This window comes from Sinohyriopsis cumingii, chromosome 4 (genome assembly GCF_028554795.1).
Source record: "Sinohyriopsis cumingii isolate HCF-2022 chromosome 4, ASM2855479v2, whole genome shotgun sequence".
Lineage (NCBI taxonomy): Eukaryota > Metazoa > Mollusca > Bivalvia > Unionida > Unionidae > Sinohyriopsis > Sinohyriopsis cumingii.
In genome coordinates, this window is record NC_142964.1 from 3,879,210 (window position 1) to 3,906,398 (window position 27,189).

Sequence of the window (27,189 nt, forward strand, 5' to 3'; positions counted from 1 at the left end):
CGGAAATTGTGTCAGTTTTATAGTCAAATACATCACAGCATATTTGGATGAACTATTCTGTGAGAACTTTACATCCACGTTATCAAACAAGGAGGAATTTTTAGGTTCCATAATCTTCAGTTCACTCTGGTGATATTTAATAATGGTGTATTTTTTCTATGGCTGTGATTAGCTAAGTGGAATATGTGTTTCTTTGAATCTTTCTTAAGGAAAATATTCTGTAAAAACAAACGTAAGTGTCGTGATATGTTCTACAGTAGGAATAACACTCTCTCCGTCATAGTAATTTTGACTGAAATCCTAATAGTATCTGTGCCTGTTTGAAGATACCTCTCCAAAATTGTGATCAGTAGTCACCCTATTTCTGTGAACTGTTCCGTTTGTCATGTAATCTTTTTTTTTTAAACACATCCTTACAAATTGTAAATCAGTAAATCGTTGAATGAAATAAAATCTTGAGTTGACGAGCTTGTACAATTCAGGTATCGTAGCTTTCTCTTTATTTTGGCACTGCAATGTGTCACGGGAAAAATTCTAACCTTAGATCTACCGTTTTTTCAAGAAAGGAAACAAACACAAGGCTTTTTCAAGAATGACGCGGGTGACATGGCACTGTATAACCCTACCTATGGTTAACTCTGAATTCTAAAACCAAAACACACGTTCGGAAAAAAAATGTAACAATGTTCAAGAATGACGCGAGTGGCATTGCACTGTATAACCCTGCCCATGGTTAACTCTGAATTTTAAAACCAAAACACACGTTCAGAAAATATGTAACAATATTCGACCTATTTTCTTTCAGTTTAGACTGTGGATAGAACAAGGAGCGTTATAGTGCTGTTTTTTTCTCCGCCGTTAGATTTGTGAAAACTTTGCAACATTGTTGGTAGAGTGTGCTGCGAAACACAGGACATATCTTAAATCTAAGATATGTTAAGCAAATGTTAAACAGTCAGTCGACAATAAATATCACATTACCTTTTTATGAAATTGATGAACGAATGAAAACAAGGAACATATTTCACATAGAATGTATGGTTGTCTCAATAATCTTTGTCCTGCAATACCGCAAGAATAACGGAACCAAAAATGGTGTCCTACGTTTGTTTTTTCTTTACCATTCTTTCTTTCTCTCTCCAATGTAATGTTAAGTCTATCTGTCCATCTCTCAAAACACTCCAGACTAAAGTACTGCCCTTTCTACTGTCACCCAATGCAGTAACACTTGTGTGCGTGCGTGTGTGTTAGCTTTCGCTTACACATATATCGTTTGTACGAACATTTAATAACAAAGAAATAGCAACCATTGACGTAAACCATTTAATGAAACCGTGTAGGTGTATGTCATCGTTCTAAATTTTTCTACAAGTCACTTTTGGGTCTACTATATTGTAAAAATTAATCTTCATGAGGTATCAAACAAATTTATTACTTCACTGGTCGTGTTGGTTCTGTAATCCTACTGGATTTACCACCGTTGTTCTCTCAATCTCTCGATCTCATTGAGCGATGCATTGTTTTTTTTCTAAGGTAGTGTGGGAAAATAATGCCAACGCAAGAGCGTTGTTACCATTGCAGTGCAGACAGATTGGAGTGTAAACTTACAATCTCTTTGTTGCATATTGTACCATTTCTTCTTGCCACATCAAATATTAAACGGCCACAGTACTGGTTCGCATTTTGAAACTGACAAACACTTTTAATCTTACTCAAACATTTTGACAAGCACACTCACATCAATACAGACAGAAGTGTAAAATATCGGTTAGCCAATGAAGTCACTTACAATGTAACACATTGTTTGGTTGTAAATTCAGGGCCAGTAGTGTAGCGGCCAGCGCACAATATAAAAAAAAACCGTCCGATCTTGTCCCTGTGCGAAAAGGTACTGAAGTCAATTCGAAGCGAACGCGGTCAGAAAATACGTCTAGCCAATGAAATCGTTTATGATGAGTGATGCATTGTTTTGTTCCAAGGTAGTGTGGCAAAATAATGCCAACGCAAGAGCGTTGTTACCATTGCAGTGCAGACACATTGGAGTGTAAACTTACAATCCCTTTGTTGCGTATTGTACCATTTCTTCTTGCTACATCAAATATTAAACGGATAGTAAATGTGTGTTTAGTTGTTTGCTTCTCCACGTGTGTGGATAGTGGAATTTGGGTTTCATTTGGCTTCTTCGCGCGTGTGGATAGTAGATTATGGTTATGATTTGGCTTCTCCGCGTGTGTGGATAGCAGATTATTGGGTTTTGTAAGCGCTCACGTACGTTTGTGTGGATAGTAGAGTGTGTGGTTTTTTAACCTTCCCTTCTGTGTGGATGGTAGATTTTGGGTTTTGTAAGCGCTCACGTACGTTTGTGTGAATAGTAGAATGTGTGGTTATTTAACCTTCCCTTCTGTGTGGATGGTAGATTTTAGGTTTGATTTGGCTCCTTCGCGTGTGTGGATAGTATATAATGGGGTTTGTGGATAGTAAAGTAAGAGTTTGTTTTGCTTCTTCGCGTGTGTGGATATTATATTGGTGGTTATGTTTTGGCTTCTTCGCGTGTGTGGATAGTGGATGAGTGTTTAGTTTAGGCTCCTTCGCGTGTGTGGATAGTATATAATCGGGTTTGTGGATAGTAAAGTAAGAGTTTGTTTTGCTTCTTCGCGTGTGTGGATAGTATATTGGTGGTTATGTTTTGGCTTCTTCGCGTGTGTAGATAGTGGATGAGTGTTTAGTTTAAGCTCCTTCGCGTGTGTGGATAGTATATAATGGGGTTTGTGGATAGTAAAGTAAGAGTTTGTTTTGCTGCTTCCCGTGTGTGGATAGTAGATTTGGGTTTGATTTTGCTTCTTCCCGTGTGTGGATAGTATATTATGGTTATGTTTTTGCTGCTTCGCATGTGTGGATAGTATATTATGGTTATGATTTGGCTTCTCCGCGTGTGTGGATAGTAGATTATTGGGTTTTGTATGCGCTTACGTACGTTTGTGTGGATAGTAGATTATGGTTATGTTTTTTGCTGCTTCCCGTGTGTAGATAGTATATTATGGTTATGTTTATGCTGCTTCCCGTGTGTGGATATTATAATTTGGGTTTGATTTTTGCTGCTTCCCGTGTGTGGATAGTATATTATGTTTGTGTTTTGGCTGCTTCCCTTGTGTGTGTGTGTGTGGATAGTAGATTTGGGTTTAATTTTAGCAAATTCCCGTGTGTGGATGGTATAATTGGGTTTGTTTTTAGCTAATTCCCGTGTGTGGATAGTATATTTGGGTTTAATTTTAGCTACTTCCCGTGTGTGGATAGTATAATTGGGTTTGTTTTTAGCTACTTCCCGTGTGTGGATAGTATATTTGGGTTTGATTTTAGCTACTTCCCGTATGTGGATAGTATAATTGGATTTGTTTTTAGCTACTTCCCGTGTGTGGATAGTATATTTGGGTTTAATTTTAGCTACTTCCCGTGTGTGGATGGTATAATTGGGTTTGTTTTTAGCTACTTCCCGTGTGTTAGTTAGTTAGTTAGTTGGATTATAGTGGTTTTCGTTCTTTTGAACATGTACCACTTTTTTATTCACGCACTGCGTGATTTTTAATTACTCCTGGGGGAAGGAAAAGGAGCCTCATCCCCCAGGCTTTTATGTACTCAAAGAGTACTTTTTAATTTAGCCACTCAGGTGTAGGACTAACTAGTCCTTAACAACCTGACTGAAAGGCTAATAGACATGAGTGGGAATAGTCACACCACACACTCGTGTTTCTTAGTTGGATTGAAATGCCCCAGGTGTCAAACCAAGCAGTATGTGACTCCCGCCACGATTGGTCGGCAGCGATGAGGTCACATTAGGACACCCGGTCTTGTGGCATTGACGAAGTGGCCCGCTTTTTTGATATCATCAATTGCCTTTCCCAGTCCGATATTCCGGTAGACAGAGCCTTCCTTTTTTCCACTTTGTTTAGGTGGTGCAGGTTCATCAGCTTCATCGCCGCTGGATGATGATACTTCCAGGGCCGCTGCCAGCGTGGAAGTTTCAAATTCTTCAGTGTCGTCTGCCAACATTGCCTGGATTTGGCTGAATATGTTAGTAGAAATAGCTGTGGAAGCTTGATTTAAAAGTTCAGCCAGATGTTGTTTAAGAGACAAGGAGACGGTTAGGAGTATTTTTTTTTTTTTTTTTTTTTTTTTTTTTTTTTTTTTTTTTTTTATTCATCAATTCCTTATTTATTTTGATTCCCTATCTGATTGGTTTGGAATGAAAACTTGTTTTTATGGTTGTTTGTATGTTATTATGGAGTCCTGTTTTAATTAATTCCTATTTTCCTATTTTAATTTTTTGTGGCCTTAATTGGTTTTTATTATTCGGGGTATGAACGGCTGTGTCAGTTTGTGAACCTACGAGACCTAGCAGGCCGTCATAATTCCCAAACAGTGATTTTGTAATATTCGTCCTTAACTGGTTTTTATTATTCGGGCTATGAACGGCTGTGTCAGTCTGTGAACCCACGAGACCGAGCCGGCCGTCATAATTCCCAAACAGTGATTTGTTATATTTTTAACTGGTCTTTGATTTACTTTCTTAGATTTTTTTGAGTAGATTGGATTCGTGTATAAAACTTATGATATTTTTGAATGTTAGATTAATATTGGGGTTTGTGTTCATCAAGAATTCTGGGTATGTTGTAGGGGATCCAATTTTATGCTGTTTAACTTTAAACTTAGCCCTTTCTTTTTCAAGTGTATGGCAGTTGTTAAAAATATGCTCTATGTCTTCTGGGACCCTGCAGTGGTAGCAGTTAGGGTTATGTGGTTGTGGTCCTATGTACTGTCCGAAGCTGTTAGCCAGCTTGGTTTTGCCCGTGAGTATTCTATTTATGAATTTTTGTTCACTGCCTTTTGTTTTGGGTGGTTTCCTATTTCTACATACTTCTTTAATGATGGTTTTTAGTTTCCTGCCTTGAGTGCTTGTGTTCCATAATTCCTGCCATTTATTATCAATGAGGGTTTTAGATATGCTATTGAGTTCGCATATGCTATAATCTAGGTTGATGTGAGTGGTTTCGTTTAGTTTTTGTTTAGCTGTTATATCTGCCATATCGTTACCTGGTATGTTAATATGGGATGGTATCCACATAAATTCTACTTGTAAGTTATTATTGTTCAGTATTTTTAACAATAAATTGGTTTGCCTAAGATAGTTTTCTCTTGATTTGGTGTTGTTATTAAGTATTGAGTTTATGACGCTTAGCGAGTCACTTATTATTACCGCTTGGGGTATTTTGTTCTCTTTGATCCATTTGAGTGCTTCAAGTATGGCCCAGAATTCAGCTGTGTATATAGAGCAGAGGTTAGGTAGTCTTCTTCCTACTTTAATGTTAAGTTCGGGGATTACGTAAGCTGCTGCTGTTCTGGGTGGTTCTGTAATTTTGGATCCATCAGTGTAAATCTTAATGTAGTTCCCGTGTGTGGATAGTATATTTGGGTTTGATTTTAGCTACTTCCCGTGTGTGGATAGTATAATTGGGTTTGTTTTTAGCTACTTCCCGTGTGTGGATAGTATATTTGGGCTTGTTTTTAGCTGGTTCCCGTGTGTGGATAGTATATAATGAGGTTAGTTTTTATTGCTCATCATCTCTGTGTGAATAGTATATAATATGAGATGACAAAAGTAGGGGATGTTTTCCTTCACGTCCGTGCTTTACATATAAAGTCCATAGCGTTCGTCATTCGCGCCATTCTACGGAATAAGCAAGGAAGAAGATGACAGCAGTAACAGACTTGTTTAACCAGTTGAAGGACATTTGGTATTGGATGGTGGATGGAGCCTATGTAGTGGAAAGGCTTGAAAGTGAATGGAAACATGAAGTTACCCGGGATTTTGTCAGAAGGCAAGTGACAAACCTGAAATTAGCTATGGATCTGGTGAAAGAGATGATAGAGGAAGAAGTAAAAATGCTAAGAGGCTTTATTCATCCTGAGTATGTGAAGACTGGTCACCTGAAGGAAGCCATAGATAATGTGATAAAAGTGAGGTGTTTTTTGGAAGACATAATGGAATGGACAGAGTGGTCCTTTGTAAAATGGGGGTTGGACCAGTTGAAGAAAGCCGAAGAACTGATGAGCAATGTGCTGACCCAAGAGGTGAATAACATCAAAGAAAAATGGTCAAAAGAAGGAAAAGAAGAAGAGAATAGAAGGAGAAAAGAAAGCTTTGAGAAACTCAACAATAACTGGATAAGGATACAGGAGAAATTCAGAGCGATAGGTCATCCGGACTGGATGCCAGAGTCAGAAATAAAGAAGAAGAAAGGAATAGTGGGAAAAATTAGAAGATGGCTGAAGAAGTGGAGAAATTTGAAGATGAAGCAGAAGAAGTCAAAGGCCCTTTTCAAGGCCCTTCCTATATCTAAAAAAGAAATTGACTTTCTTGCCTAATTTCTTTTTTGTGTAAAAAAAAAATGTCTGTTGTCTATTGTCTGTGTTATATCCATCTCCCATGTTCAATTTCCCTTGACGCTATACAGTCCCACCATGTTAAATTTCCCTTGACGCTATACAGGCCCACGATATATTCCCATGTTAAATTCGCCTTGACGCGAAGTTTCAGTAACTTCCGTAACTCTTTCAGTAACCTTTGTAACAGGTTTAAAAAATCGTTCTTTATCTTCTGCGTATTCAACTTGTGTTTCTTGTCGTTCTTGCAGTTTTTGTTTGAGAGCATCACGAACAGAAAGATATCTTCTGATTGCTTCTAATCTTTTTCGAGCTAATCTACTAGTGTAAGATTCCATTATTATATAATAATGATTTAATTACAGCAGCAGAGAGGGTGCGACCACAAATAAGTGTCACGGTGGGTAAAAAACTTGAGAAAAACACAAACGACAAAGTAACAATAAAAATTAACCCAATTAGAGAAGCTCTCGGTTTTAGTTAGAGGCTATGGTTTGACGTAATTGACTTTTTATCTTCATTTTTCGTAGGAAGCTTTATTTTTCAAAAATGGACCTTCCAGCAAGTGGTCTGTTCATTCTCTCTGCTGCTCCCACTCCCACAAAAGTATATGGTCGGTCGCTTATAAGGAGTAGGGTGGAAATGCACCTCGTCATTGTCTTTGTTAGAGTGAAACCAAATGTCTACAGACAATAACCTCATAATTCCTATTTGATGACAACATTTCAGACGCGTCATAATATTCTATCCCCTTTGTAATTATATATACTAGTTAAATCGTATGCTCGGTCAGTGTTACGTAAGGTTACGTCTGCCACCAAATGTGTTGTTTCTTAACAATTTTAGTTTTGCTGATGATATGTCGTTCATAAGTCCTTCTATCACAGGTTTAAGGAACTTGTTAAAGATATGTGAACAATACGCATTTGAGAATGATATCATCAATATACAAAAGAAAAAATCAGTATGCATGGTTCTTTCAAATTAACTTCTCCTCGTCATGTATATCTTAACGGCAATGCTCTTACGTATGGCAACAGTTATACGTATCTGGGTCATATTTCGAAATCCAATCGGTCGGATAATGAAGATATGATGAGACATTACCGATTTTTGTGTACTCGAACTAACATGTTTCTACGTAAATTTAAGAATTGTTCATTGAACATCAAAATAGATTATTCAAATCTTATTGTTGCACGTGTATTGTGCTCCTCTGTTGACATACTTTAATGAATGCATGAAAAAAAAAAACTAATTATTGGTTATAATAATAGTCTTCGTTGTCTATTAGGTCTTCCTGGATGGAACAGTACCTTCAACATGTTTGTAAATTATAATATATTCAGTTTTAATTGAAGTAATGAGAAAGCATGTATTCTCAATGATAACAAGAACATCTAGTAGTAAGAACTGTGTATCGAAACCTCTTTGGAACTATGAAATTCATTTTAAATTCTCATATTATTAGTAAATGGAGCAAATTATTCTTTAAATGTGCCACTTAAATTCATTTTGAACAATGCAGGGTGCAATTAATTGTATGGATGTATTTGTATACTTGTACGTATGATATATATGTTCTTTTATGTTTACAGTGTTTTTACTTTACATCTGTTTTTTAATTTAGAGGTATGGACTTTATAGTCTGAAATAAAGAATTCTTATCTTATCTTATCTTTTCTTAACTTAATCAGAATAGTCGTGAAATAGTGTAAACATAATTCAGTGCTAGCAATTTAATATTTCAGCATTGCATACAAGCGTGAAATATATTATAGTCATGTAAATTTACCTTTCTGCATTGAATTTTTAGTCAGAAATTGTCAATTAGGGGAGGGGAACAGCTAGGCCAGCCATTATGCATGTTTATTTTTAGCACTTTTATTTTACAAAATATATCGGTAAACATTGTAGTAAAAAAAATACTAAAAACAAAATTATGACCGTATGTACTATATGACTGATTGCTGAATAAATGCTATATTACTGTTTAAAGTCTGTTAAATAGCTCCAACGAGATAATGTTTATCATTGTGTAACGCAACCCAGACTTTAAATTTTAAAAAAAAATTATATGTTCAACGATCTATTCCAATCTCGAGATAGCGCGCCCCAGGAGCAGACATCTTTGGAAAGATTCTATTTGAACTTCTAAGCTACTGATCTTTGAGTCAAGGTCGAAAAGTGGTCAGTACCACAATGAATATCTTTCAACGTTTTACTGGTCCCAGATATATCCAGATGGCAAAAAATTGGTAAGAAGAATAATTGTAAAGCCCGTATTTGTAGTAAATTTCAGGGATATTTTATCTCTTGCAAGAAAAAAAAATATAGCGCCTTCATAGTATACGGAATGCAATGCCAATGGTATCATTGGTCATAAAGTTTGCGATCGGCGAATACGTTAATAACAACACAGATATTCAAGATATTATGTATGTATGTATGTTTTTTTTCTTTTCTATATTAAATACATTTAATTTTCAGTTTAAATCAGATGGCTGCGGGAAACGATCGATAAATCTTTACGCCATGTAGATTCCAAGTTAAGCAAGGGGAGTTACTCTGATATCTTGGTTGGTTTCTAGCAAACTTGGGACAGCACGTGAATCTACTGTCCACACGGATCCCTTAGGATCCCGATTCGTCACGATCTTGATTGGTGGGAAAATCATGTCAGGTGTCTGACGGGAGATTCTATTAATTCCCTGGAACCTCACTCCTTCTAGTACTAATATTAGTACCCTTACTCGTACCTCGTAGACAGGGTACTAACATGAGCATATACGTGTTAATGGAGCAAGCCGGGTGTGAATCACACCCGGCGCTCTTTAAGCCTAATAATAACACTTTAAACATATTCTTTGCATATAATCCAATAAATAGAGTAGTCCTCTTATTTAATACCGGAAGTATCGAAAATCATTGTAGAAATAGTTTTAAAATCTCGTTTACTTTTTTCAGCTGATATTTTCGTTTAGATCGTCCGCCATGTTATTTCAAATAATGATTACTTCCGTTCTCAGCCTCGTTTGTTGGCGCCGTTTGGGTCAGAAATTCTACACATTAAAAGTAAATACGGTTTATCGGCAACTTTGAAATTCAACCAAGAAGCGATTATTCGCACTTGATTGATAATAATATAGCGTAGAATATCCAAAATATGTTCTGGCAAGCCTTACGTAGAAAAGGGGTCACGGCGAGAGTCTCGCGTTATCTGTCATGGCGGACAGGATAAGGTTAGAGTAACCATGCCAATTTATTTTATCGTGTAAGGGCTTAATAAATTCAAAATAAGCCAAACTTCTTTCACAACATGATTATACTTATGGTGGCGCTATACAGTTTCGCATTTTGCATAGGGTTAGGATTTTAAAGAAAAAGAATGTCCCCGGCTTTCCTCACTGGTTATACTGGCTATTTAAAAAAGACCTTGTATATCTTAGGTATAATGCAAAGAACCTTTAATTCCCTTTATTTTGGTGTATGATTGATGGGTGTACTATGGGTTATAGAGTATACAGCTTGGCCTTACTTCAAATGTGCAACTTTCAAAAAAGTGCTAGCTCTACTTGGTCATTTTCACTTCCTGAACTTCAGAGGTCAATTGTATAAAAAAGAGCCGATAACTTTTTTTACATTTTATATATTTGGTAATTCATTCATTGCACTTTCAGAAGCTGGTATTGTCTAGTCTGGCAAAATTCATTTTCCCTATTTTAATAGCTGCTATTTATAGTGTACTTTAGACTAATTCAGACTGATTTTTTAACACAAGGGAGCAGTCATTTTAGTTAGCAGTGTGCTTAAATCATGTAAAATTTCCAAAAGTACAATATCCAAAAGAAATATCATCCACATTACATTAATGTAGCATAGAGGTATGCAAACATTCTCTCCACTGTGCATGTTTTAAATGCGAACTACTTCACCTTACATACGTCACTCTCTCAAAAGTACATATTATCTGGTGAGCGCCACCTATGTAGTTGATTTCTACACTGTTCGTTTTTCTGACTTTAGTGATGATTTTTTTGCTCCATTACATGATATGGGATCAGTTCGTAGCCTCAAGCACCACAAATCAAGTTGAGGCTACGACATTGTAGCTACACTCCTTCCTACACACTAATGCGGAGCGCTCATCTACAGTCCAAGAGGATAGTGCTGCAGGGTTTGTGGTCTCTGGGAGAATCTTCCCTTTATATCAACAATTTTGAGATACAGATTGTATTTTTAGCACATAAAGGGTGCATCCATCTCATAATATGTCACTACATTGTAGGCACTACAGGCTACATGTTTAAAACTTTCTCCATTATAAAGCTTCAGATGAAATTACTTTCGAGGTCTGCTGCATTAATTTCTAGGCACACAAAATATTCTGGCACATGGCTTGTTTGATAGGGACAAGCTGTTCTCAAAGAGAATGGTCTGTATACCTATTGGTGGCAGAAATACTTCATTCTGTTTTTGGGAAGCCAATGGTAAACTTGTTTTGCAATAGGCAGAGCAGCAAGCTCCATCTTTATACATCTCCGGTTACACGGGTCGACTGTTACATAATTGCCTTTCCCACTGTTTGAAATAATCCCTCCAGTTCTTCACACGGTCGTGACCTCCAAATTGTGGCTCATGCTCATAGCTTCCCTGTGACCCAAACAATTGTGGTTTGGTGATCTGCTTGACTTGTTGTTTGATGTACCAAGGATCTGCTGTCACAGCACAGAGGGTGCCTCTTTTACAACCTCCGCAAAATCTCAACTTTCATGTCTGGTTCATATCAAATGATCTGTCTGCCCAGATTAGTTTTTAAGGATGGTTGCCAGATGCGTCACTCAGGCTGATAGATGATAGAATTTTAAGTTTTTTTATGCCAAGTGGTGAATTTTCTTTAATAGGTGCTGTATGTTTTCCCCCTTTTAACCACAGTTGCATTTTTTTCTTGTCTAAGTATCCAACATTTATGGCTATAGAGCAGTAGTCAGAAATGCTAAAAAATTCTCTTTGGACTCGACTCTAGAGTCAGGCAGTCATCTTTCAGTTATTAGATGCTTTGAGCTCCAAAGACTGGGTCTTTGATCTTTAATGCCTTGATGAAACCTGTGGCTGAAACTTCATTTGAGAACCTTGCTTGTAAACAGTCTTCTTCTGTTAGTAGCATCAGGGAGGTGAAGTAGTGAAATTCATGCCTTGTCAGTGGGAAAGCGGTCTCTCTTCTTGGCCAGCCTATGCTTGTGGTCAAGGATTAGCTACCTTCAGTAGCTCCTGTTGAAATCCCCAGTCTCAATTTTATCTGTACTGGAATGACTAAGTTACACTCCTTTGTTCAGTTAAAGTTGTATGTGTCAGTCTATGTCATTGGAAAAGAAGGGTTAAAAACTCTTTTTTTTAAATCTCTTTTCATAGGCACCTCTGTAATTTCAGCAGCCAAAATCTCAAGGTAGATTGTTCAGATTATTAAAAGAACTTATAATTGCCCACTTTGTGAGATCATTCTTTCATGAAAATCACAGCCCCATAAGGTTAGGGCTGTTGTTGAATCTTCATTCTTTTGTAATTATCTTTCTTTCATTGATATAAAGATAGCCACATTGTAGTTGTCCCATGCCACAATCATGATTTACCTTCAGTGACTCATTGTTGCACCAGAGCACAGGCATTGATGCATTAGGTTCAGTAGTGTAAGACCAGCATGTTGTCAAGCCATCCTCTAGTCTGCAGTAGAGCAGCTCCTGATGGCAGATGGTAAGTTCACTTTGACATCTCATCTTGGGATCATCAGTCCCCTATTAGCTATGCTCATTTCCTGCCTTTGTTCCAACTCTGATGTGCTTACAGTCTCAGACCAGGTTGGAGAAGGGTGATATTCTGAATGAATGGAAATAGCAGAGGAATCAGACTGGGATCATGTTTTTTGTTTTTGAGGAGGTAGTTTTCTTCTTGCAATGGTGACTGCAATGTTGCCTTCTTAGTAAGAGGGGTGGTTAATTGGATTTGGCTGGCGTTATCCAAAGGATGACCTCCCTCGATATTATAGCCCGGCAGGAGTGAAAGAAGAATGGAATTTCAACAGAGAATTGAGTGAGAATACTGGGAAGAAATAAACAATACGAGCCCCCTTTTGACAAGAAATTAACAAATTTAATCAGAACAAATTAAAATGGCAATTCCACTTCAAGTTAGATTATCTAAGTAGAATTTAACTGGTGTGTCCAATTTGGATTTATTACATCATCATAATGAGAGGTGAAAAGAGCACAATGTCCATGATCAATTGCATCGCCTTCATTCACTTTGACCGTATTTCAGTGTCTCCTAGTTCATCCTTCCTAAACTCTAGGTTCTGCCCCTTCATGGACTTCCTGGTTCTTTTGTTCTGACCTCGTCCTTCTTTCTTTCTTTTCCCCAAAATCCTGTCTTCGGACTATCTCTTCTTTCTCTCAGAAACTGTTCCTTAAAGGACACATTTACCCCATAATTCTGTATACCCACTATTTAGAGGTACATACAATTCACTTAAAGTTATTCAGAGCATGTTGCTATCCACACACCGTGTATATTCTGACTTAGTATGGTAGGACGTTGACTTCGTTTCCAATGGCAAGTCTTAAATTACCACGTGAACGTCTACCAAATATTACCGTATCATTTTACATATGCTACTACATGTTTGATTACTGTTGCATGAAATTCAAAAGAAATGTAACTCATGGCATTCCTTAACTACAAGATTATCCCAGCATTACAAGATCAGATATAATTAGGTAATTATCATTAACTCATGATGATCTGTATCATCCTAACAACAAAGAAAGTTATTTCATATAACCATATGAAATCCTACATATATGAACATTTGGATAGCATGTAATCAATTCTACCAATGAACTAATAACTGTATAATTAAAAGGTAAATTGCATAACAATTCTAGCAACAACACTTTCCATGAAATTGAATAAAATAAATTGCATAATAACTATAGCATCAACACTTTCAATGAAATTTTATAAAATAAATTGCATAACATTTCTAGCATCAACACATTTCCATGAATTGAATAAATGATACATAATATGGATGCCTAGTCATAGCAAACACATTTGCATAAAACAAACAATCAAATAATAGAATATTACGTGAAACTAAAATTGCGTACCTTGTCACTGTTTTGTTTTCTTTATTTCAGGACTTGTGCGTCCTAGCACTAAACATGCCTTTCTTTTACACGACGACCACCTGTTCCCTTCCTTGTTTCACAAGGAAAGCACTAACCACTTTTATGCTTTCACCAGAGTCGAGACTAAGTTCCTTCTTCTAGCAAATTTTCAGACTAAAAAATTTTGACTAGGGTTGTCACTTTAAAGTCAGATTGCTCTAAAGTGTACGCCCATATTTATTCTACCCAATCTTAGGCGGTGGTCCCTAATCCTTCCCAAAGAAATAATTCCTTTCATCAGATTTAGACAGCTCAGAATCTGTACGACAGTGCGTGACAATTTCCCTTTGAAAATATGATAAGTGGACATAGGTTCCTACCAAGCGGTTAGGGTTGGTAGCTCAAATGTTTACTTTCTAAGGACTGTGTTAAGATACCCTGGTCAATTTCACTGGGTCGGAATGCTGTTCCTTTGAAGTTTACACTGACATGGGCGGGGGAGTTGTGCGAAGAAAGGTCGAAGTGACCCATCACAAGACTTTCTGGCTTAAATGTGACTAGACTTCAATTGTTCAATGCATTCAACTTTAAAATTTTCTGTAATTCAAAATTTGACTCTTCACACTGACTAACACCAGGGAAAGATATTGCAGTGCATTAATAGCAGGTAAGTATTACATAATTAAAATTAGTTTTACACTTTCTCAGAACCATTCCTATTACATTTTGGATCCTTGATGCAATACCAACAAATGTTGGGATTGAAAGTTTCAAGTGCAAAAGTTTATAATGGTTTCCAGACTTAGGTTGCGACTCAAATCAGGATCACATTGGGTCCTCGGTAAGGTCACAAAGGGTCATCAAAAGTAAAAAAATGTATCACGTAAGCCTGATGATCAGGAGGTCCTGTATTTGGCAAGTTTTGGGTAGCAGCAGGAAAAGTTTTGAAACTGCTGATCTATATCATGTCAGTTAATTTTATTTAAGTTACTCATGAGATTAGATTGTCTGATAACCAGATTAATATGGGTGAAGTTGTGAATAGATAATCATCTTGAGAGACTGTCACCTTACATGAGAATTTAATTGTAATAATCTCTCATTTAATAAGAAATGCATGATCACATTTTCATTTATTTATTTTAAGGTTGCCAACGCTTGGTGCTTTTGGAACTGCCAGTGGAGTGTTGTTGCTTTACTTCACTGACTGGAAGACTGTCCTTCAGTATGTACCATATGTGAAAGGAAGATTTGCAGAAACAAATGGAAAAAAAGAATGACAAGATTTTACCTAGGATTATTTTAAAATTGTGTAAGCATTGAGCATGATATTATGCCATATATTGATCTGCACAGGCATATTATTTTCTGGTTATGTCCATCTATCTGACTACCCTGTTTCAAATTGTCTCCATGTGATTCCAACTTAATATATTTCTACCATATTGTGCAGATGGGTTGACCAACAGTCAAAAGTATTATTTGATTTGGGAGTTGTAAAGACCAAAGTCAAGTCTAATATGACCCAGAAAAACACAACTGTTTATATGAGATGACCTGAGTTCTACTGAACATATCTTTAGCAAAATTGACTTTGGCCCTAGATGATACAATATGGTTTGTTTGCTGCAGAAAGGTCAAAGTCAAGGTAATTAACCCCAAAAAGAGAGTGTATTAAGTGCCATTCTGTGATTGTGGTGCTTTCTTTACCTCATGCCATTATCAAAACTGGTACTGATACATTTTACTTTTATAGTCAAAATGCAACACTGGCTTAATATTGATACACTTTTGTCTATGAAAATTTTGATGAAGAAAATGCATCAGATCTGTAGGGTCATCACAGTCAATTTGACTGTTCAAGATCTGAATCTGTATACTTAACTTGAAATAGATAATGACCTGTCAACCCGTATTCATGAAACTTCTTTAATTTTGAAACATCTTTTCATGTGGGAACCCGGTTGGAATAATCTGTTCCCATATACTGTAACCTGCCTAGCTCTTTCAGTCATTACATATAATTGGACGACATTTTGTAGGTGAATATAGAGATGTGCCATGTAGAGGTTTTAACTTCAGGCCAAGTTTTGATGGAGTTATTGCCCTTGTTCCATCAATATTACTTCTCCACTACATGAATTCCTGTAACAAACATAGCTCAGGAACCATTTAACATATTCTTATGCAGTTTGGCATGTATATTGTATCGTAGACCTAGATGCGTCTTGTAATCAATGTGTTGTGTCAACTTCTTTCTTTTTGGAGACATTGAGTAAGTTTAATTTCAATTATTCCATGACATCATTTACAGGAGTTGTTGTCTCTGGTTGCCTTGCCCACAGCTCCTTTTGTTTTTAATAGCATAACTTTACTGAGCTTTTTATTTTTAATTTGATCTCCATTTGGCTTGCATCCTTGTGTTGATGAGTCCTTGAATGAGTTTAATTTCACATGTTGCACATTATCATTAGAAGAGTTGTGACCACTGCTTGTTCTCCAAACTTTGCATGCATAACATAATTATGCTGTAGAATTTTAGCCAGTTTTAGGCACCTTTGTATTGATGAGACCGTGAATGAATCAGATTTCCATCATTTCACATCTTTATGGCCATATTCTCCAGCTATGTCAGGGTTTGCAGTCTTAAAAAGGTTTTGAATTTTTGGTAGTTCGGATTGAAGTCTGAGGTTGTCTCCAACAAAAGTGGAAAAGTGCTTGAAAAGGCACTAGATTCCTTGAGTGTGTTTGAATGTCATTGAGATAAATAGTTACCAGTTACTTCAATTTTCATTGATTATTGGTTATATTGTACAACTTGCACTAAATCTACAGCTACAGTATACATGAGAAGTTTATTAATTTGTTAGAAGTTTCAGTTAAAAGAAAAGATCACAGCACAATACACAGCTATTAAATCTTTAATTTGTTGAAACAGAATTTAGAACAGAGTTGGAATATTTCACCTGCACGTCAAACGTCATAGTTTTTGTTGTGAAAAAGATAAATCTACTTAAGGTAACACCTTTAAATTTGAAACCATTAAGATGCATCCATAACAGTCAAATCCAAAATAGAAAGCGGCTATATAGGGTGCTTAATTTATATTAATTAATATTATTTTAATAATTGAAAAATGCATGGAGTTGGAAACTATGGCAAATAAAATTGCTAATTCCAAAACAAATGTAGATGAGATGACTGCATCTCATCTTGCATGTCCTAGAGCCCCTTGAGTTGCATTGAATGCACCCAGGCATAGTATTAAAAAAAATACATTATTGGTTTCTTTGTGAAGAAAAAAAATTCCTAATCCTGAAAGTTTATGCACAGTTAATTACAGTGCTTGAAAATTAAATTGCCCTTGAAAATTTATTGAAATTCCTGATGGAACATCTGTATGAACCATGTCTGTTGAAGGTTAATGCTGAGCAAATCTATGCAATGCATCCATTTCTAAAAATATGTTACGTGAAGATCACATACAGATATGCATCTAATAGAATACCTTAAAACCAAGATTTGAATGTGATCCTAAATATTTCCTTGTTTAATGCAATATTCAATAAAATTAACTCTTTTATCCCATGGCCTTTGTAGCAGACATATTTTCAGTTACAAGTGCCTTGATAGCACTCAGATGAACCTTACTGAAGACTTGAGCTTTTTCAGAAGATGAGATCTGCCAAAATTAATGCTGTGGAAATAGCCTTGGACTGTGAAGAGTAAAATACAAACACATGCTTGTATACATAAACACACTGTGGTCTGGAACTAATCAATATTCTTTAAGCTGTGTTATCTTTTGAACAAAGGACACCTGATATTGCATCATTTAACTGTAAATACAGGTTCAGTTCAGTTTCTTCCCTAAATATTTTAATTGAAATTGATTGTCTTGAGCATTATTCATCTACAGTAGTCCCCCTCTTATAAGGCCACCCCTAATGCAGCAGGGAAGTGGCCTTATAATGCGGGTGGCCTTTCTAGAGGGGGATGACAAATGCAAATAGTAAATACATATGAAAAAAGTCACAAGTACATTTAATTTTAAATTTTTAATATTTTAATTAAAAAATCACATGCATGATGTGAAATACATGTAAAACAAACTTTGTCATCGTTTGCAAAAGAATGCTATGAATAACCATTGATACAGTTTTAAAACTGTCTTTATAATTATGTTACAGTTCACATCACGTCACTTTGTTGGTAACAGTCTAAAAAACAAACCAGTCTCATCACATTAAAAATATCCTTGCTGTCATATCCCCTGCATATATCGTTTAGTCTTTTGTTCCAATCTTCGACAACTTCATTATTAACATCAGTTGATTTGCCGCTAATGACAGAACACTTGATATTGTGTCGCACTTGAAATCTGTGCAACCATCCGTTACTTGCGGTAAAGTCGTCATATCCCAGTTCAACTGACAAAATTTTTGCTTTTTCTTGTCTTTCAAATCAGGATACAAACGTCTCCTGGCACAAACAATCTTCCTTTCTCCATCCATTTCACCTTTCCACTTCTGCAGAATTGTTTCATTATCTTTCACGATATTGTTTATCTGAGTCTTCCCGACGTTAGTTTTCTGCAAGGATCCTCGACGACCCCCCCCCCCATCAGTTGAATTACTTTCACGTTCTCCTCTAAACTGAGAATTTTTATTTTCCTCAATGACATGCTGATCTTTTTGCAGTAAGTTATTCATGTTGCCAACTACAATACTGATAAAACATTTTTGTATGCATCTAAACAAATTGCCTTGTGTTTTTAAAGGATGTGATCTTGTCACATGATTCGTTAGTCGCAGTTTGGTACCCTATTGTTTTTATAAATTTCTTCAAACTAGGTGAGAGAAGCCAAAACGGCTTCGATATCTACCATTAACATCACGTAGATTTGACATCGCAGCTGCTAGGATTCGTAATTTTGACAATTATTGTCAGTAGTAATAGCCACTGATTACCAAAGTGAACAAGCTCAACATCTTACTAAGGGAAGCCATAAAGGCCATTAAACCATTTTCCTGCTGACTTGGGTATTGTACATCGATACTGCCACTTCTCAGCTGTTTCTACTGTTCGATAATTGTATTCTTAACAATTATCAGAGTGACTAAACCGGACATCTTATGATAACACAGCAGTAAGGCTAATTGGATTACATGTACGTACCCTTTTGTATGGATTAAAATTTGAGTCTTTCTCGGTTTTTATGGAATAAATTTGACTTCTCGTGAGGCGTAAATGATATATTAACCTTAGTGGTAAATGTACTTTACTCAACACTTCTTTCAGGAACGAAAACCTGACATTGGGAAATATAAATTGGATTACTTAACACACGTTATGAATACAATACTGGTTCTGGATACATATTCAAATAAAATGCGGCCGCTTGTGAGGGGTAAATTTTATGATTTTGCACTAATATGCTGGTCATGTTAGCCTGGTGGCCTTTTGCAAGGGGTACTTTTGAACACAAACTCGTCGGTGCCAACGGATTCTGGCCGTAAGGAGCGGTTGGCCACTGGTCAGGGGGGCCGTTCAAGAGGGGGACTACTGTAGTAAAATCAGAATACATTATCAAGTACATCAGAATGTCATAAGCATTACATGTCCAGTAGGATGGCAATACATGGTGAAATAAAACATTGATTGTCATAAGCTTTACAACTCCTATAGAACGGCACTTCATACTGAAAGCAAACATTTGATTGTAATAAGCATTTCATGTCCTGTAGAATGGCTTATGTGCTGGAAAAAAACCATTTAATTGTCACAAGCATTTCATGTTTAGTAGAATGGCAGTATGTGCTGAAATAAAACATTTGATTGTCATAAGCATTATATGTCCTGTAGAATGGCAATACATTCTGAAAAATAAAACATTTGATTGTCATAAGCATTATGTGTCCTGTAGAATGGCAATATGTGCTAAAATAGAACATTTGATTGTCATAAGCATTACATATCCTGTAGAATGGCAGTATGTGCTAAAATAAAACATTTGATTGTCGTAAGCATGACATATCCTGTAGAATGGCAATATATTCTGAAATAAAACATTTGATTGTCATAAGCATTACATGTCCTGCAGAATGGCAATATGTGCTAAAATAAAACATTTGATTGTAATAAGCATTACATATCCTGTAGAATGGCAATACATTCTGAAATAAAACATTTGATTGTAATAAGCATTACATGTCCTGTAGAATGGCAGTACATGTATGTACTAAAATAAAACATTTGATTGTCGTAAGCATTACATGTCCTGTAGAATGGCAATATGTGCTAAAATAAAACATTTGATTGTCATAAGCATTAGATATCCTGTAGAATGGCAATACATTCTGAAATAAAACATTTGATTGTCATAAGCATTACATGTCCTGTAGAATGGCAATATGTGCTAAAATAAAACATTTGATTGTCATAAGCATTACATATCCAGTAGAATGGCAATATGTGCTAATATAAAACATTTGATTGTCATAAGCATTACATATCCTGTAGAATGGCAGTATGGGTTAAAATAAAACATTTGATTGTCATAAGCATGACATATCCTGTAGAATGGCAATACATTCTGAAATAAAACATCTCATTGACATGAGCATTTTATGTCCGTTAGAACCACAATACTTGCTGTGAAAAAACAAGGTAATTAAAATCATCTGTGTAATGTATAGTATATTTAACTACATGCCTGTTTATGAATAAATTTTGAATCATTAAAAATCAGCACTTTTTGTAAGGCTGTGTTTATTACAATGTAATAATGTTGTAAGGATATGTTGCTTTGATTACAGGACATTTAGCTTATAATTGATTCATTTACTATTGTGATTACTTTATAAAAATTGCTAATTAATTTTTTTCTGTTACGATTTCTCATTATGATCATCCCAGATTTTTAAGCTGTCACAGCTCTTCATTACATTCACCAGTGAAGATCCAAAATATAAAACAGTATTGTTTTTGTTTGATTCACACAGTATATAGGAAAACTTATGTACACATAGTAAAACAGAATTAATTTGAAATATACACACAATATATAGTTCAAAGTAAGCATTATTTAAAGTATAAAAGGCAGGAAATAATTGTGTATTTACTTTTAAACATAGACCTCATCAGAAGGTTGTTCAGGAGAGACATAAGTGCTACGGATGAGACATGCCTAAATCTTACCATTTTGCAGATCAGCTACATAAATGAAAATATCTTCTTATATAAGCTAATAATTTTATTGCATTTCTCTTTCAGATGACAGCATGTTGAAAGATATTGCTTTTGGCCACCAAGCTCCAACACTTGACCTGAGCTAACTGAGAAATATTTTTCTGATATATATATGTTCAGATGACCTTTTTGAGTGTGTTGATGATGTATTGGTACTCAATAAAATTTGTTTGTTCCAGATACAATAATTGTGCATGTGGTTTTTTTTTTCTTTGTCACATCAGGACAAAATGAACCAGACTGTTTCTTTAGAGCACATAGTACTAATATTAGTACCCTTACTCGTACCTTGTGGACAGGGTACTAACATGAGCATATACGTGTTAATGGAGCAAGCCGGGTGTGATTCACACCCGGCGTTCTTTTAGCCTAACAATAGCACTTTAAACATATTCCTCGAATATAATCAAATAAATTTAGTAGTTCTCTTATTTGATACCGGAAGTATCGAAAATCATTGTAGAAATAGTTGTAAAATCTCGTTTACCTTTTCTAGCCGATATTTTCGTTTAGATCGTCCGCCATATTATTTCAAAAAATGATTACTTCCGTTCTCAGCCTCGTTTGTTTGTGTGCCATATAAGGACATTGACGCCTTATTTGGAAATGTAAACAAATCGTAGTAAAAATATGGCGCCGTTTGGGTCAGAAATTCGGTGCATTAAAAGTAAATACATTTTCTCGGCAACTTTGAAATTCCACCAAGAAGCGATTATTCGCCACTTGATTGATAATAATATAGCGTAGAATATCCAAAATATAGTCTGGCAAGCCTTACGTAGAAAAGGGGTCACGGCGAGAGTCTCGCGTTATCTGTCATGGCGGACAGGATAAGGTTAGAGTAACCATGCCAATTTATTTTATCGTGTAAGGGCTTAATAAATTCAAAATAAGCCAAACTTCTTTCACAACATGATTATACTTATGTAGTTGATTTCTACACTGTTTGTTTTTCTGACTTAGGTGATGATTTATTTTGCTCCATTACATGATATGGGATCAGTTCGTAGCCTCAACCACAAAATATCAAGTTGAGGCTACGACATTGTAGCTATAGAGCACATTGGTCATAACTTAAGACCACGTGTCTTAGACATGCATAATAAATATACAGCAGCCTGATTGGAAGGTGGGAAGGAAGAACACCTTTATTATTGGTTTGATAGGTTGGGGTCACAAAGACCAATAATACAATTTAATAATTTTTATATGGTTTTTATAATCTGTTTGCCCACCAAATTTGTGGTAATTGTTCTTGGAACAAAAATAGAAAATGAATACATAATTATGCCAGAAGATCTAGGTTAATTTGATAAATTTACTCTGCATTCTGTTGATTAAACAAGAAATTTATAGAAAGAGCAACAAAAAGATCCATTTAATTTAAACAGAGACACATGTAGCACAGAGACTGGCAATTGGCTGATGGGTCAAAGGCTCTCACTGACATCGCATGGCAGTGTGATGAGCATACGTATTGTGACTTTTAAATTATGCCTTGAAATGAGGTTTGATCTTCTTGTGTGAACATTATGGGATATAATGTTGATATTTAGAACAGAAATTAAACTGCATTATCATATGTGGTAAAAGGATCTGATAATGCAAGCAACGAGTCCAAGGAGCAGTATTTTCTTGGACTCCTTTGTCTTTTCATGCTTGAAACAACTCATCTTGTTATATTAGTCACAGATTTTAAAAGACTGTATGTAAAATTTAGAGACTATTACCAGTGTCTGTAATGTAATTAAGGTACAATTTTAAATATAACTTTGAAAAACTTTTCTGCAGTTTTCACAAATGACTTGTACTTGCTGTTTTAATGCAGTTCATCATATATGGCGTCATTTAAAGTGGAGTGAATTTCTTTTTAGGTTACAACTTACACAACACTTGGGGCCCCGAGTGGTCTAAAGCGCTCTCTGTTATGGATCACTGCCATCTCACCTCTGTCTGCGGCGGTTCGAGTCTCAGATTCAGCCAATGTGGGTATGTGAGAAAGCTTGCCGGTAGCTTCTCATGGGTTGGTGGTTCTTTCCGGGATTTTTCCGGGTTCTTCCTCCACCATTAATACTGGCCGCCATGTATAGCCTATCATGTGCTGAAAAATGGCATTAAGCCCCACAACAACAACAACAACAACTACACAACACTTAAAAAGACCTCATTTTAATTTTAAGGGTGGTTCTGAATTTGAGAAAATTCTGATATTTTGGAAATAAATCAAACACCTTTTTTAGCTCAACTGTCAAATACACTCCCAATTGTTGTTACGTGTGCATTTCTTCATGTTTTGTTAAATTGGGTCATATTTGGTATCAGTTCACAACTTAATACATTTTATGTAGACTGCACAACGTTTGAGAAAGTTTAAATTAAATCTAAGGGCAGTATCTGGAAGGTAAAGATAAGCAAAAAAGTATGTGTTTGGAAAACTTGAAGAATGCTTCTTTTACAACTAACTCCTGTAAGTTTATTATTTTTTATAAATCTTTATGTTCATCTAAGTCATACCATATAGCCACTATTGTGTTGAGGTGTCATAAAATGCAACTGTTATATATTTGTTGTCATTCAAAAGCTAATTTTTCTGTACACTGCACAACATTTGAAAAGGCTTAATTTAAATTTGAGAGCAATATTTAGTGCTTAAATGTGAACACATATGTTGTTTTTAAAGTAAATCAAATTTTCTTTGTGGTGTTAAATATCTATGAAATACTCAGTTGTATAAATTTTCTTATATTTTTTAAAGCCAGGTTTGATGTTTTTTAAAAGTTATATCGAGTTAATGTTGATATCGACAGCAGAACATTTTTAAAAAGCCAATTTCAAGTTAAGGGAATTATCCAGGCTTGAGCTTAGCAATATAAAGTTATTTTTAAAATAACCTAAACTTTATTAGTACATGTACCATTACTCTTTCTGATACTTGAACTGTTTTGATTCATGCATATCTTCATTCATTGATCGAGTTTGATTGGGTGTTATTTCAGAGCTTATTGAATTTTCTGTAAACTGCTCAGGTTTTTTTGGAGGGGGTGTTATTCATTTGAGACATTGTTTAATGGTAACATCGTGCATAAATTTGTACAAATGCAATCCAAGAACATTTTTTCAATCTTTGTTTAATTTTGTTAACAGTTCAAAGGTTGTTCATTTTTTCTTTTCCATGATAGGTTTAATTGTTTAGATCTAGCATTATTTTGCTCTTTTTGTTTCTTTTTTCATTAAGAAGAACAAATAAATAAAGACAGAGTAGAGATCATGTCATTACAACAGTCTCAGTAATTAATAGCCATTCTCGGTCATTTTGTCAGTTGACAATGGTCTTTGTCTTTATCCAACCTTCTAAGACATTTGTTTTCTGATAGTGTTAATGATGCTCAGTTTAACTCAAAGACAGACTAACAAATTTGATTGGTCTGGAAATCTTCCTACTTTGTAGAGAGACATGTATTATTGTTCCAACACTGTTGCTCACTAGTAATTGCCTTCATGATTTGGTAAACCTTAATAACCCCATGTCTGTTCAAATAATAATAATAATAATGAGGACTTTGTATTGCGCCTAATCTTTAGAAGCACTAAGCGCTTTACAACATTAGACAACACCTGTAACATAAAAAACATATATAATAATATTACAAAAAACAAACACTTTCAAATTAGAAAAAATAAAAAACAAGCTGAAAATATTTAAGGTAGGAAACATTATTAGGCTTTAAGTTTGTTCTTGCAGTCAAAATAAGTGAGTTTTAAGAGTACTCTTGAATGAGATCACTGTCTGTGTGTAAGTTCAGTGGGCAATTCATTCCACATTGCTGGGCCTTGGTATGCAAAAGAACGTTGTCCATATGACTTCGTTTTCGTAGTGGGAATAATGAGTATACAATTGTCAGAAGAGGAGCATAAGTATCTTTGCTGGTATGTACACATAGGTAAGGTCGGATAGGTATGTTGGACTGGAGTCCATCAGTGAAATGTAGCACAGAAAACAAATTTTGTGTTTGATTCTGGATGGAGCAGCGGGGAGGTGTGCTGTGATCGTGGTACTCTAAGTATGATCCAATTAGCTGTGTTTTGAAATTTCTGAAGTAGACATTGAGATGAACCAGACAGAATTTAGTTACAATAGTCCAGTCTTGAAAGTACTAATGAACACACAAGTGTTTTAGTGGCATCAACTGAAAGATATTTGCGAATGGAGCTGATGCGTCTCAGCTCAAGATATGCAGCCTTGCATATGTTCATGACATGTTGGTGCATTGTGAGAGTACTGTCCAGAGTGACACCTAGGTTTTGTACTGACTGAATTTAATGTTGGTGTTGCTGATATTTATTGTTTGAGGTAAAGGATATGACTGAGAAAGTCTTTGTATTGTGATCAGAATGGCCTCAGTTTTATTATCATTCATCTGCAGCTTGTTACATGTCATCCATGATTTCACATCAGAAATGCACCTCTCTACACCTTGGATGGTAGCGTCAACTTCGGTTGGGTGGCTAGATTTGTATATTTGGGTGTCATCAGCGTACAATTGGTGAGACACTGGACAATGATCTATGACACTTGAGAGCGGCTGAGTGTATAGAATGAAGAGAACCGGTTCAACAACAGACCCTTGTGGAACACCACAACATAGATTAACTGGGCTGGAGTGTATTCCATTTGCAGACACTATTTGTGTCCTGTTGAACAAGTAGGACTTGAACCACAATAAGGCTGTATCATAAATGCCAAATACATGCTGGAGACAGTGAAGTAATATATCGTGGTCTAATGGACAAATCAAGGAGGGTGAGGACTAATCTTTCGATAGTCTTTTGATAAAATCAAACATATTGGTGCATTATAAATTATAATATGGCTTCCATGGCAGCCATCTTGAAAATATTGTTATCACTACTTGTGAATGCAAAGTTGTATTGAGATGGGGTTTTCACAAGAACACGTGATGTTTGGCATAGTCCTTATTGACTGCTACATGGGCCTTCTTGAAAATCTTGTTATTGCTACACCTCCAGAATGGACATATCAGCATGAAATTTTAAGAAAGAAACTTCTTTTAATGTCTAGTTGGTGCAGAATGAAGACGGTGCTGACTTGATGTCCGATACTGTTGCCACAGCCTTCCTGAAAATCTTGTTACTCCTTCTGAGTGAAAAGTCATATTGATATGGGGTTCAGTAGACTTCTTATAATGTCTACATAGTCCTAAAAAGAATGGTGCTTCTCACACAAACAGTACCACCACTAGAGATTGGTGAAATGTTCTTGGTATATAAAGCTTTTTGTATAAATTGGGGCAGGTGGTGGAAGGGGAACCTTGTATATTTTTTTTTTAAAGTCCAGGTCTAATAGGTGTTCAGAAATGATGATACTAGATCACAGTAACCATGCTCAAGTCCATTACAGCTATTGTATATACCCAAACTTGTTCCCCAAGCAGTATGAAGGTGTGGTAGTATTCAACTTCTGTAGATTGGTATTGCTACTATGAGATCTCTATACCATTATTGTACAAGTTTTTGAAATAGGGACAAACGTTCATATAGCTTTGTACAGCACTATTCCTTAGAACAGAATGTTCAACTCAGAGATGAAGCAGGGGCCCCGACTGGTCTAAAGCACTCACCATTACGGATCACTGCCATCTCACCTCTGCATGGTTCGAGTTGGGGGTTTGGTCAATGTGGGTATGTGAGAAAGCTTGCCAGTAGTTTCTTATGGGTCGGTGGTTCTTTATGGGGTTTTCCCGGGTTCTTCCTCCACGATTTATACTGGCCACCATGTATAGCCTATCTTGTGCTGAAAAATGGTTTTAAATGGTTTTAAATCCTACAGCAACAACAAATCAAAGATGCAGCACATTAGGTAGAAACATTCCTCAGTAATATTTGTTAATTTACATAATGGAAAACGTGCTCTCGTTAGAATTGAATTCCATACGTCAAATAGGCTTCATTAGGCATCCACTTGATGTTGTCAACCATTGTAGTTGTGACCAACCGTTTGCCTTTAATTTTATTCTACCACATCATTGTCAGGAAATATGACACATGATTACCCATGATTACCCATCTTGCCTTTGGTGTCTGATTCATATCTTGACCATGGTTTGTTGGATTTCAGTTTTGACATGCAGCTTGGTTTTAAAGAGACCTCATACAAGTTAGATTTCAAATATTACACAACATCATTTACAGAAGTAATGGCTACCAATTGCCATTTTGGAGAAGTTTGTTTGTAATGGCAAAATGATGTGATGGTAGATTGACATAATTTGTACAGAATTCAAAGGTCTTCATGGTAGGTTATTGAGGAGGATTGTGT

At 35.8% G+C, this 27,189-nt stretch overlaps 1 long non-coding RNA gene across 1 annotated transcript; it reads left to right on the forward strand.

The window, feature by feature from the left end:
* The first annotated feature begins 8,560 nt into the window (after nt 1–8,560).
* LOC149800546 (uncharacterized) lies at nt 8,561–21,040 on the forward strand. Its single transcript, XR_016420410.1, has 3 exons — nt 8,561–8,696; nt 14,749–14,913; nt 20,877–21,040. It is a non-coding gene; the product is annotated as an uncharacterized LOC149800546 (long non-coding RNA).
* The last annotated feature ends 6,149 nt before the right edge of the window (nt 21,041–27,189 follow it).